At 49.1% G+C, this 12,404-nt stretch overlaps 1 pseudogene; it reads left to right on the top strand.

Annotated features, from left to right (window-relative positions):
* The first annotated feature begins 3,718 nt into the window (after positions 1 to 3,718).
* LOC129025688 (lymphocyte-specific protein 1-like) lies at positions 3,719 to 9,787 on the top strand (annotated as a pseudogene).
* The last annotated feature ends 2,617 nt before the right edge of the window (positions 9,788 to 12,404 follow it).

Consider the following 12,404-nt stretch of genomic DNA (forward strand, 5'->3'; position numbering starts at 1 on the left):
TACCACATCCAGCAAATTTTTGTCTATTTTATAGCGACAAGATTTCTCCATGTTACCCAAGTTTGTCTCAAACTCCTGAGCTAAAGTGATATGCCTGCCACAGCCTCCCAAAATGCTGGGATTAAAGATCTGAACCATCACAACTTGACAGACACCATTTCTTTTTTTGCCACTATAAAGATAGAAAAGACTAGGGAGATTTGTCTTTTCAATTAATCCTCACAATGCTACATTATAGGTGAAGGAAACATGATAATGTAAATAACTCACTTCAAAATCAAAGTTGTTAACTTCTTTTTTAAAATTATGTATACCCTTTCCCTACAAAAATTGATGATCTTGCCAACATTTTCTGATGAAAATGCTTCCGTCTTATAGATTATTCTGTTAATTGTAAGAATTAGCGACTGTAATACTTCTGGAACTGCATATATTCCATTTCTGTAAATTGTATGTTCAGGAAGCTAAATTGCTTTACTTTTTGGGGTCCTAATCATTATACTTTTATCATTAGATAATTTCCTAAACCAGTAAGCCATCCCATATCTGAACCTTTATTCTGTTGTTTTATACACATAACTTTCCAAAAAGCATAATGTTTAAAGTATTCCATTTCATATCTTCAGTATCTGATTGGCTGAGCATGGTGGCTCACGCTTGTAATACTTGCACTTTGGGAGGCCAAAGAGGGGGGATCAAAGTTTTAAGCCAAGCCTGGCCAACATGGTGAAATGCTGTCTGTACTAAAAATACAAAATTTTAGCCAGCTGTGGTGGCACACACCTGTAATGCCAGTTACTTGCAATTCTGAGAAAGTGGAATGCTGGTGGAGGTTGCAGTGAGCCAAGATCAAGTCACTGCACCTCAGCTTAGGGGATAAGGCTAGACTCTGTCTTAAAAAAAAAAAAATCTGATAAATTTTCAACCCTTGCAGATTATTCCTATTGCTAATAATATATTGCTGGTCTGTTGGTTACAACAACCATTGTCAAATATTTCAAGACAATCTTAATGTACCTCCCAAAACTAAACACTAATTTTCCACTATTAAAACTAGGAATATTTAATTTCATTAAGCTATGTACTGAAGAAACCTAGCTGGTTCTGTTTTGATTTTGGTGGAAAATATGTTTTCTTTACCACTGTCTTGCTTCAGTCACAGAATGCTTCAAGAAGAGTATTCAGTCACAGAATACTTCAAGGAGAATATTAAACTCTAGTATCAACTATATCTAATTATTTCCTTTGGCCTTTACTATTCGTCTAAAGTATAAACGTTTTAGGGTGAGACAGACCATTTTGCAATCTTTCTGAAGACTTCTGAAACTTGACTTCATGATCCATCCACTGAGGTCCCCCAAAGTGGAGTGATTACAGGCATGAGCCACCTTGCCCAGCCAAATCTGGTAAGTTTATAAAAAGAAACGCAAACTAATTAGGAAACTTGTGCAGTTTCCAAGGGAGAATTCACATATGCCTAATTTTGTGTCTATTTATGTGCAAACCAACAAAGGCAATTTTCTGCAAACAACACAAATTACTCTCCTATTGCATTTGCTTTTGAGCATGTGTAGCAATAAAATCAGGTATTTTGCATTAATGTATAATTTTATTCGGAAACTGTTAATACAGATATTACATCTAAATTGAAAGTTTTCAAATAGCATTAAAAATTATGAAATTACTTTGAAAAAAATTCCTTTTCATCTGAATACCTCAAAAACTTCATGGAGGAAGTTAGTATCTACTTCACATAAAACCAACCTATTTCTGATAGTGTTACTCAGGTAACTGTGCAGAAACAACATTTTAATTTTCAATATGCAAGCAAGGTTTCACATGCAAGAACTGTTATTTTAAATATCTGCTTTAGTCTCCTTTTTCAGATCGGCTTCCCCCAAAACCTTTTCTAGAATCCCTGTAACCTGAGCTACCATATGCTTCATGAGGAGCACAGTGCACCCTATCCACTGAAGGTGGATACGTTCATTCTTTTCTGCCACCTTACTCACGACCAGTGGAATAGAAATCACTACAGCTCCTTGAGTAACTCTCCAAACTTCTGTCATATCTATCTCGTGTATTGTTATAATCATGGTGACTGCTTCCACCAAAAGTCATCTGAAGACCTGGTGCAGGTGGTGCACCACGAGAGGTCCCTGCAGGGTTGATAAAATAATAGAACTTATGTTGAACTACATTTAAACCTTTTTACTTGTATCACTAAACCATGAGTCAGTTAAAGTACTATTTGGAAATATTGGCTTTCCTCTGCCTGTGTTGACAAGATATTAATTATGACTACAATAGTCAAAATGTCTTATTTAAAAGAAGTGTCAGAGTAGTATTTTGAAGCCTGAGAAAGTTTGTTCTAAAATAAAGGTTGAGTCTCATTTTCTGAAAATGAATTGAAGTTCTAACCTTCATATAAATCCCTGTGCTTTATACTGTTAACAATTCTCAATATTTTCATGTTATTATTTTCCTTTGTTATTTTCCTTAATAATAAAGAATGATCTGATCTATTAAACATAATTCCATAGTTTACAAATCATACCTGGACTCTTACTATAACTCTGATATACATCTCTGAAAGAACATCCACTTGGACATTCGGAATGATCCCTACCACGGCCATCATGATCACTATATTGAAAAAAAAACACACTTTTTAGTGTCACAATGAACAATTTAAGAGATCTGTTGGACAAAACCAGACCATGTCATAGTACGTGTATTCTCTAGAGGAAAGTTCATCCCGGTGAAAACAACCATAATCACAGCAAGCAAAGTCTTTATTTGGTGTAGCATAATCCCTGGTGTCTCAGGAACTTGGATGATTTCTGCTTGCATAATATAAAGCAACAAATTTTGAATGAACAGCTTCTAGTATTGAAAACCTAACTGTTTGCAACTTAAAAAAATAAAGTTCCAGACCTCTAAACAGATATTTCTCCAAATACAATATGCAAACACCCAAAAAGCATGTGGAACAATAGATACTCTTAATTAAGTATTCAGAAATTGCACTTAAAAACCAAAATGAAACACCATACTTCACACACATAGGAAGGTCTATAAATTGTAAAAACCTGGAAACATCAAGTCTTTGAGAAGATGTAGATAAATTGGAACCCTGATACAGTGCTTGTTGGAATGGAAAATGATGCAGCTACTATGGAGACATGTGGTGCATCCTCAAGAAAACAAACATAATTATCATATGATCAAGCAGCTCCACTCATATGTATCCAGAATTGAGTAAGTGTACTCAAACAAATATTTGTGCCCAGAAGTACTGTGGTGGCAACAACCCAAACAAACTAATGGGTCAATGGCTTGTATAAGGAGTGAAGCGCTAGATATAAATGAACCTTCAGAGCATCCAGCTGAAGGAAATGAGACAGATAGAAAAACTTGTGTAGCGTTTGAGCCCATTAACAGGAAATGCCCAGAACAGGTGAGTTCACACACAGAACACAGATTGGTGTATGGGAAGTAGCACCAGACTGATAGGGGAGGGCCACTCTGTCCTAGGGAGCCTTAGACTGATGGGGGAGGCCCAGCCCTGCCCCAAAGAGCTCCAGACAGATGATGGAGGCACCGCTCTAGGCTCAGGGAGCCACAGGTTGACAGGGGAGGCACAACACTGCCCTCAAGGAGCCCTACACTGATAGAGGAGGCGCAGCCCTGCCGAGCCTCAAGGAGTCCTAGACTGATGGAGGAAGCACAGATCTCAGGGAGCCCCAGACTGATAGGTAAGGCACAGACCTACCCACAGGGATTCTCTGATCACAGGAGACACGGCCCAGAGCCAGCTCTGTGGCAGACAGAGTTTCTCACACTTGGAGCCCAGGGCATGAGCAGGCACCCTGAGGTGAGTGTGGGCCGCGGGCAGAAGAGGCAGGAGCCATCCACTCATAAGCTCCCCCGTGCTATACTCAGCCTCAGCATGAAGCCATCGGAGGCCCCTGAACTGGATGAGGACGATGGCTTTGGTGGCTGGCTCCAGAGGCCAGAGCAGTGGCAGCACCGCGAAGAGGGGGAGCAAAAGGACAGGTGAGTGGGGGCCTGAGAGGTGGGCCCTGGGCAGAGTGGGGCTCCCTCTGGGCCTCGAGGGCGGGCGCTGAGCAGAGCAAGGCTCTCCCCTCACGACCCCAACCTGCACCTGAGCAGCCACCACATGCTCCCCTTCCAAGCAGCCCCTGAAATGCCCCCATGGCCAGGAAATGGGGAGAAAGGAGGGCAGGGAGGAAGAAAGCGAGACACCATGGCGGCTCGTGAGGGGCCATTAGGAAACCGATTCTTGGTCTTCCAGGGCCCCTGGGCCCCATCCAGGCAGGGGCCAGGCCAGGTGCTGCCACATCAGCACACAACTGACGCCGCTTCCATAATGGAGGCTAAGTGCCCGCCGCTGCCACCCCTTCTTACCTCGGGATTCGTTGATCTCCATGCTCATGGAGGAGAGCAGGTATTTCCAGATGTGCATGGCAGAGAGTCAGCCGGGAGAACGCACTTTCCAGAAGTGTGGATGTGTGTGCCCATCTCAACCCCTGCAGGCCCAGCAGGGGCTGCTCCCGAGCCCCACCTCACTACGCCTGCTCAGGGTCCTTGCCACTCTCGGTCACTTGTGGCCACAATGGGACTGACCCCACCTGCCCTGTGGGGCCCAGGCCATCTGGGACCCCAGCCCTGCTCAGGACCAACTTGCCCTGAGTGGTATCAGAGCCAGTAGCTTGGCTGACAGTTCTCCCTGGTCGGGGTCTTTCCTGGCCCCTGTGAGGCTCTAAAGCAGCCTAGAGCTCTAGGGACTGGCGATGCTCCTTTGTCCTCCTACAACCAGGCTCCCACTCCCCAAATGCCACTGGTCCTGGCCTGGTGTGGTGCCCACCGCCCCCCAACCCCACCCCAACCCCAGCCTCAGTCTCTCCATACGTGCTTGGGCGTCAATGGCCCTGCATTTATCTGATGAGCAGCTCCCTTCTCCCTGGCCTCAGGCTTAGGCGGGCATGGCTGCTCCCAACAGCAGGGGCCAATTTGAGTCTTCCCTGGAGCCTAGCTCTGTGACTGCCACCCTGCCCCCTGCATCTGCCTGTCCACATGGACCTGCTCCTGAATAGCCCCTCTGTGTGGCTACCACACCCATGGCCTCTTCAGGGAGCAGAGCAGGAATGGTGGCCCCGGCAGCCCGGCCCCCTGAGGACACCCCAAGACCAACCAGGTGGGCAAGCAACCTCCAGTCTGGGGCCCAGCTTGGGGTTGAACCCAGCTTAAGCCCCTGGGGGACCCTCAGTCTGTAAAGCCCTGCCTGGTGTGGAATGGGTAGTTCCACAAGGGCCTCAGGCCCTGACACAGGGGCCCAAGCAGACTGTGCTGGCTCTGAGGCCACTGGACCTTCTTTCCCAATGGGCTTGTGTCTCAGATCCCTTGGCACTCAACTAGCCTCACTGCCCTCATTTTACATATGGGGAAACTGAGGCTTAGAAATGGGAAGGGGTCAGCCAAGCAATCCAATGGCCCTAGAATGGCTTTGCCTCCCTTTCCACCCACAGCCCTGGCCTGTATGCCTGCGAAAAGGAGGACCATGATGAAATCCACCTGGAGGAGTTGAGTCTGAGCAAGGAGGGGCCAGACTCAGAGGACACTGTCTAGGACAACCTGGGGGTCCCAGAGGCTGAGTAGGAACAGGAGGAGGTGATGCCTCTCCCTCAGAGGGTCTGGGTGTACCCCCCACTCCAGGGATGAGCCTGCCTTTGCTTTCTGCCCTTTGTGAGCTCTGTGGGACTAGCCCAGAATGGGCCAGCACCCCATATCCCTAGACGTTGCAGCCCGTTCTGGGCCCATATTTTCTGAGAGGATGAGGCTCTGTTACCCTCTTGCAAGATCCAGAGACGTTTTCCCACACTCCTCAGTCCCTCACCACCAGCTCCAGAACTGGAGCACATCAGGGCCATAGAGAACCTGAGGCCCATGGAGGGGACAGCATTTGTTCCCACAGGTGCTGGATGGCGCGGGAGAGGTACATGCAGAAGATCATCTGAGATGTCTTTTTTGTTGTTGTTGCTGTTGTTTTTTCATTGTTTTCTTTTTTCCCTAGGATCAGAAATGTCAGCAGCCCAGGACATCCAGCCGCTTGGTCTTGGAGGGGACCATCGAACAGAGCTCACCTCTCCGCAGCACCACCACCAAAGTAGGTCAAGCTGCCAAGCCTACCATCTTCTCCCTTCTCCAAGACTCGTACCCAAAAGGCCAATGCCACATGCCAGCCACAGAAAGACCAGGCCCAGGCCTGGCTTTTGTCTGCTATTCTTGCCATTGCCTGGTGCTCAGAAAACCCCCGTGATATAAGGGTTGGAGGTTGGATTGGTGGATTGAGTGTTGGGGGAATGGAGGGTGGGCTTTGCCTCGGCTGCTGCAGGCCCATGTGTCTGTCCACCCTCTGCTCTTGACAGGACAGAATCCCTAAACTGCTCCATAGAAAAGAGGTCTATCTGTCTGTCTGCCTGCCTGCTTTCTGGGCTCAGATCTTAGGTTTCCCCAAGTGGAGGCTGAAAGGAGTCACAGGGTAGAGATCTGGAGACCAAACTGGGCTCTGAGAGAGGTTTGGGTGGGTGGGGAGGAGCCTTATTGGAAGACATGGGACCTGAAGCATCTTCTACCCCCCAGTAACAGTGTGAAGAAGTACCAGCCAGACTTGCCCATCTCCAAGACTGAACAGCAGCCATCGAGGTATGACCTGGCTCACCTCTGCTGCCAAGTCCCTCCTCCATCCTGACACCATTCCCTCATCCAACCACTGCCCTCCTGTCCAATCAATGCTGCATAATTCAACCAATACCATATCCAACCAATGCTTCTCCATCAAATCAGTGCCCCTCTAACCAACCAATGCTCCCGCATCTAATCAATGTCCCTCCATGTCATCAATGCCCCTCTGTTTAATCAAGGCTACTCCATCCAAACCATAATCTCCCTTCCTATCAATGGTGCTACACCCAATTAATGTTCCTTTATACAACCAATGCTCCTGCAACCAATACTCCACCAATTATTCAGTGTTCCTCCATGTAATCAATGCCTCCTATCAGAACAATAGTCCATCATCCAATCAATGATCTTCCATCCAATCAATGCCCTTTCATCTTATCAGTGTTCCTATATCCAGCCAGTATTCCTCCAGTCAACCAATGCTCCTTTATCCAACCAGTGCTCCTTAATCCAATTAATGCCTCTCCATCCAATCAAGATTTCTCCATCCATTGAATACTACTCCATAAAATCAATGCCTCTGCATCGAATCAGTGCCCCTGCATCCAATCAATGCCCCTTCATCCAATCAATGTCCCTCCCAACCAATCAATTCTCCTCCATCCATCAATGCTTCTCCATCAGACCAATACCCCTCCATCCAACCAATACTCCACTATCCAATTAATGACTCTCCATGTAACCAGCGACCCTCCATTAAATCAGTTAGTGCCTCTCTATCCAATCATTGCTCCTTCATTCAACCAATACTCCTACATTCAAACCATGTCCCTGCAGCCAATCAATATTCCTTCATCCATCAACTCCCTTCAGTCCAACCAAAACACCTTCATCCAATCAGTACCCCTATTCATTCAGTGCTCCTCCATTCAATCAATTCCCCTCCACCAAAACACTATTCCTCCAGGCAAAAAAACAACTTTATCCAATCAATGCCCCTCTATCCAAAAATGCCTTGCCATCCAATCAATGGCCTTCTATCAATTTTCCCCCATCCAGCCATTATGCCTCTATCTAAAAAAAAATAGTTTCAGCCAGTCAATGCCTCTGCTTCCAATCAGTGCTCTTCTATTCAACCAATACTTCTTTATCTAATGAGGTCATCTGCATCTAACCAGTATCCTTCCATCCAACAAATACTCCTCTACTAAATCAGTGCCCCTTCACCCACCAAGTGCCCCTCCATCCACCCAGTACTCAGTTATCCAATAAGCACTTCTCTATCTTACCAGTTTTCCTTCATTCAATTAGTTCACTTCTGTGCAATTAATGGTCATACATTCATACATTATTCCTTCACCCAATCAACAACCTTCCATTCAACCAATATGTCCAACTTCAATTAATCCCCCTTCAACCAACCAATATTTCTCCATCCAACCAATACTTCTCCATCCAATCAATGTTTCTCTGTCCAACCCACACCGTTCTCTCAAGCCAATGTTTCTCCATCCAATTAATGCCTCTCCATCCAAACCAGTAATCCTCCATCCTATCAAAGCTCCTGTATACTATCAGTATTCCTCCATCCAACCAATACATCCCCATCCAATCAATACTCCTTGAATCATTCACTCCTCCTCCATCCAGTCAATACCTTTGCATCCTACCAGTGCGCCTCCATCCAACCAATACTCCTTCATCTAATCAATGTTGTTGCATGCAATCAATGCCCCTTCATTGAAACAACATGGCTCCATCCAACCAATACTACTTCATTTAATCAATGCTCCTCCATTTAACAAATACTACCTCATATAATCAGTACCCCTCCATCGAAGTAATACTTTTTCACCTATCAACACCTTTCTATACAACCAGTACCCCTCCATCTAATCAATCCTCCCCCATCCAACCAATACTTCACAATTAAACCACTGTCCCTCCATCCATTCAGTGTCCTGCCATCAAAACCATAGTCCCCCAGCTTTACCCCATGAGCATCATGGAGGCAGACCCACATCTGTCCTGTGTAGCATCATCTCCCTGGTGCTCTTCAGGACAGGGAAGTGTCTCACAATTCTATCCAATGAAGGAAGGCACATCTTTTCAGTGATCCCTACTCTAGGGCTGCATTAGGAAAGCACTGCCAGGGAAAATATAAAGATAAGGTAGAGGGTTGCCCAGTATGTCCCTCCAATGTGTCCACAGTGGTCATCCACTAAGGTAACCCTGCTGCTTTACCTCCTCTTCATCTGTCCAGACCCCCAAGTTTGCCTGTCAGGCCTCCATAGAGCTGTCCAGCATGGCTGTGGCCAGTACCAAGAGTTAGTGGGAGACGGGTGAGGTGCAGGTTCAGCCTGTTGCCAAGACACTGTCCTGCAATGTCAGGTGCCCTCCAGGGGCAAGGCTGGGCTTCAGAGCCAGCACCTGGGAGTTTTGCAGCATGTCAGGTTTCCTTGTTAAGGCTAGCATGATACTGTCCAGCATGAAGGCAGGTAGACAGAACACTGAGAAATTGCAGTAGGGTTGGGTTCACCCTTGCTGGTGTTGAAGGCTGTGTTGGCCGAGTGAAGGTGACTGGCACCTTTATTCCTTTCCCTGCCTTTTCCACTGGGATCACACAGTAAGGTTAGGTAGGCAGGTCCTAGGCCCCCTGGACAGGTAAGGGAAAGCAAGAGAGAAGGGCCCAGGGCTTCTACTCCTAGAGAGCCAGTGTCTGCATTTGTGACATATCTTCCTGCTGCCCCCAGGATATTGTGGCTAGAGACATGAGCAAGAAAAGCCTCTGAGAGCAGAAGGGAGTCTCCAAGACCTCAACACCAATTAAGGAATAGCCTAAATGTGGTTGGGGCAAGCAAGGTAGGTGCAGCAGGGGCAGGCAAACAGGATCTGTCCTCTGTGCATCTGGGATGGCTTCCTAGAGGCAGAGGCAGCATCATCCCCTTTCTGCTGTTCTCACCTTCACTCTTGGTCTCCTTCCCCAACAGAGCACCCCATCTGGGAACAGTATATGTTTGTGGCCACCAGACATGGGAAGAATGAGAAGATGCTTGTAGAAGCGGGCCCAACACCCTAGGCCTCCCATCTCAGTGAGCCCCCGGCAACCCACAGAGCAGGACAAGGTGCACACACATGCACCATGCTGAGAACTTGGCAGGCCACAGAGCAGGATGAGGTGCACACACGTGCACCGTACTGAGAACTTGGCAGGCTGGAGGGGGCATGGAGCACTGTTGCAGGCTGCAAGAGTGGGCCCCAAGTTGGCCAGAACCCAGATAAGCTCAGTCTCCCAGCCCTGCACAGATGCCACCTCCCTCACCTGACACAAGATTCAAAGTCTGGTCATTTCACCAGAGTCAGCCTGGCTTAGCCACTGCTCCAGGAGGAAAGCTCAAGGATACCATCTGGGACTCCCCAAAAGCCCCAGCAGGGCTCATGAGGGAAGTGAGGGGCAGCCTGGCCACCAAAGGGCTAGCATTGAAGGAAGGGGATGGTGTGGAGCTCGGGTTCCCTGCCCATCTGTGTGTTGGTGGTCCATAGAGGGGCAGGAACTTTGGTCCTACTCCCTGTCCCAGCCGAGGGCCATTGGGGTCCTAATGCCCTCCCCATCTTATGGTGCAGACAGAGCAGTGCCACTCCTGCCATTGTTAGACACACATTTATTAGTGACCTGGGCCCGGGGCTCCATTTCCAGCACCCATCATCACACACCAGGGTAGGGCAGGTGGCCTCCTACCGTCTTTCCCTGCTAAACCTGACTTTCAAATGACTGCAGCAGAGGCTTTTTCTGGCACCTCTGTGTCCCACTTCTGTGGTTGTCAATCCCAGCCAGAGCCTGGCTGACTGCCAACTGGGCCCCCCCACAGTCCCTTCTCAGCTGCACTTGTCCAACCTGTTCTCTCAGGGTTGGGATTGAGGGCTCCATCCTCATCCAGTTTTCAAAGGCTGGGCATGGCCAGTGCTGAGACCCTTTCTCTCATACCAGCCAACTCCTGGAGTCCTGGTCAAGGCTGGCCTCACTCATGGGGGACAGGGAGACGCAGAAGGTCCTGAATGGGGCAAGGTGCACAACCCCGTCATCTTGTTCCAGACTGCCTTCCTCAAGAGCTTATGCAGACACAGGTTGTCCATCCCTAGCTTGGACAGCTGGGGCGATGGGAGTCCAGGTGTTCCCTGGAGGCTGCGGGCAAGATGAGAATTGCTGTGTCCTGGGGTGGGAGGGACAGGGGTCAGGCCAGTCTTCCTCCCTCCCGAGGTGGGAAGACTGTGTCTCCATTAGTCCAGGGAGGACTTGGGGCCAGGAGTGTGGAAACCTGACTGTCCTGCTTCCTGAGCACCCAGAACCTGCCTGGGGTGTCTTGAGCTGGACTGTGCTTCGGGGGCTTTGGGGTGACCCCACCACCATCCTCATGTAGAAATGAGGTCACAGTGTCTGATTCCCTCCAGGGATGGGTCTACAAGCTGCCTCCGAGGCTCTGTCCTCCATGCCACCCTGGCACAAAGCAGGTCCCAAGTACACAGCCTGGGTCATGCCTCAATGCCATGTGGGCCAGGCTGGGGGATGCAGGTGAGCCTGAAGTGAAAGGCATGCCCCTGGCCAGCTGCCAGCTGCTCCAAGGGCTGGAAGAGCAGCTGGCCACACACACGTGAGGGTTGCTCAACCATCGCCAGCCTGACCACAGTTATGTCCACTGCAAGCCAGCGGTGAGACCTGGGGCTGCTGCGGATGGGGGCTGGCTCTGCCAAGGCAAGAACAGAGCTGCTGGAGGGGTGGGGTTGCAAGGAGCCTGTCTGGGACTCGATGTCAGCTGCAGGCCTCCTCTGGATGCCGGGACTTCAGGAACCACAAAAAACACATTATAGCTCCTGGGGTGGAAAGGGTGCTTGGCAGGCAGGCCACCTTCCCTCCACCTGGAGTCAGGTCTCCAGCCAGAGGCCCAGACCTAGGGCACAAGTGCTCACACTGGGAAGCAGGCCTCTGAGGCAGGGTGTCTTGTGCCATGGTGGAGACGGAGTATGGGCAGGGCAGGGAGGCCAGCAGAGAGAGGCACAGGAAGCAGGCTCTGTGGGCTTGCAGGAGGCAGGTCTGTCACCCCTCCATGGACCCCAGCCTAATGCCTCCTGCACCCCATGCTTATATTCCAGCTTCGTGGGTCTGCAAGTCCAGCCATGTGGCACCCTCCATGTATCCAGGGGAAACTCTGGCCAGACATCTGCACCCCTATCCTGGCTAAGGAGCTGCCTTAGCCTGTTGCCAATATGGCCTACCCTAGCCTCTTTGACACCCCCCACTGCCACATTCTTTTGCTCCTGGACCCTTTCCCCTCGCTGCCCTTCCACTCTCTGACCCCCACAGCTCTGTTTCTCATTACTTGGGGGAGGAAAGAAACTCCTGATCATTTGCCAAAAGGACATACCCCTGGAGAGGCCAAGTGCCTTCTAGGAAGGTAGGATGTTGAGGCACAGCCTGTGCAGAGAGGGCTGGTCACCCCCCAGATCTGAGGGGAAACTACAGGTTAAGGGCTGACAATGGCCATGCAGAATGCTCGATGCTGCCTCCTCCCTGCACTCTGCTTGCCACCCCTCACTCCCCCATTTTGTGTGATAAAGCTCCCTGTGTATTCCTGTGTGCTGGCTGTCTTGTACTCACTAAGGGGGCAGGACTGTCCAGCATGGAAAGGCTGGGCCAGTGG

This window comes from Pongo pygmaeus, chromosome Y (genome assembly GCF_028885625.2).
Source record: "Pongo pygmaeus isolate AG05252 chromosome Y, NHGRI_mPonPyg2-v2.0_pri, whole genome shotgun sequence".
NCBI classification, from domain to species: Eukaryota; Metazoa; Chordata; class Mammalia; order Primates; family Hominidae; genus Pongo; species Pongo pygmaeus.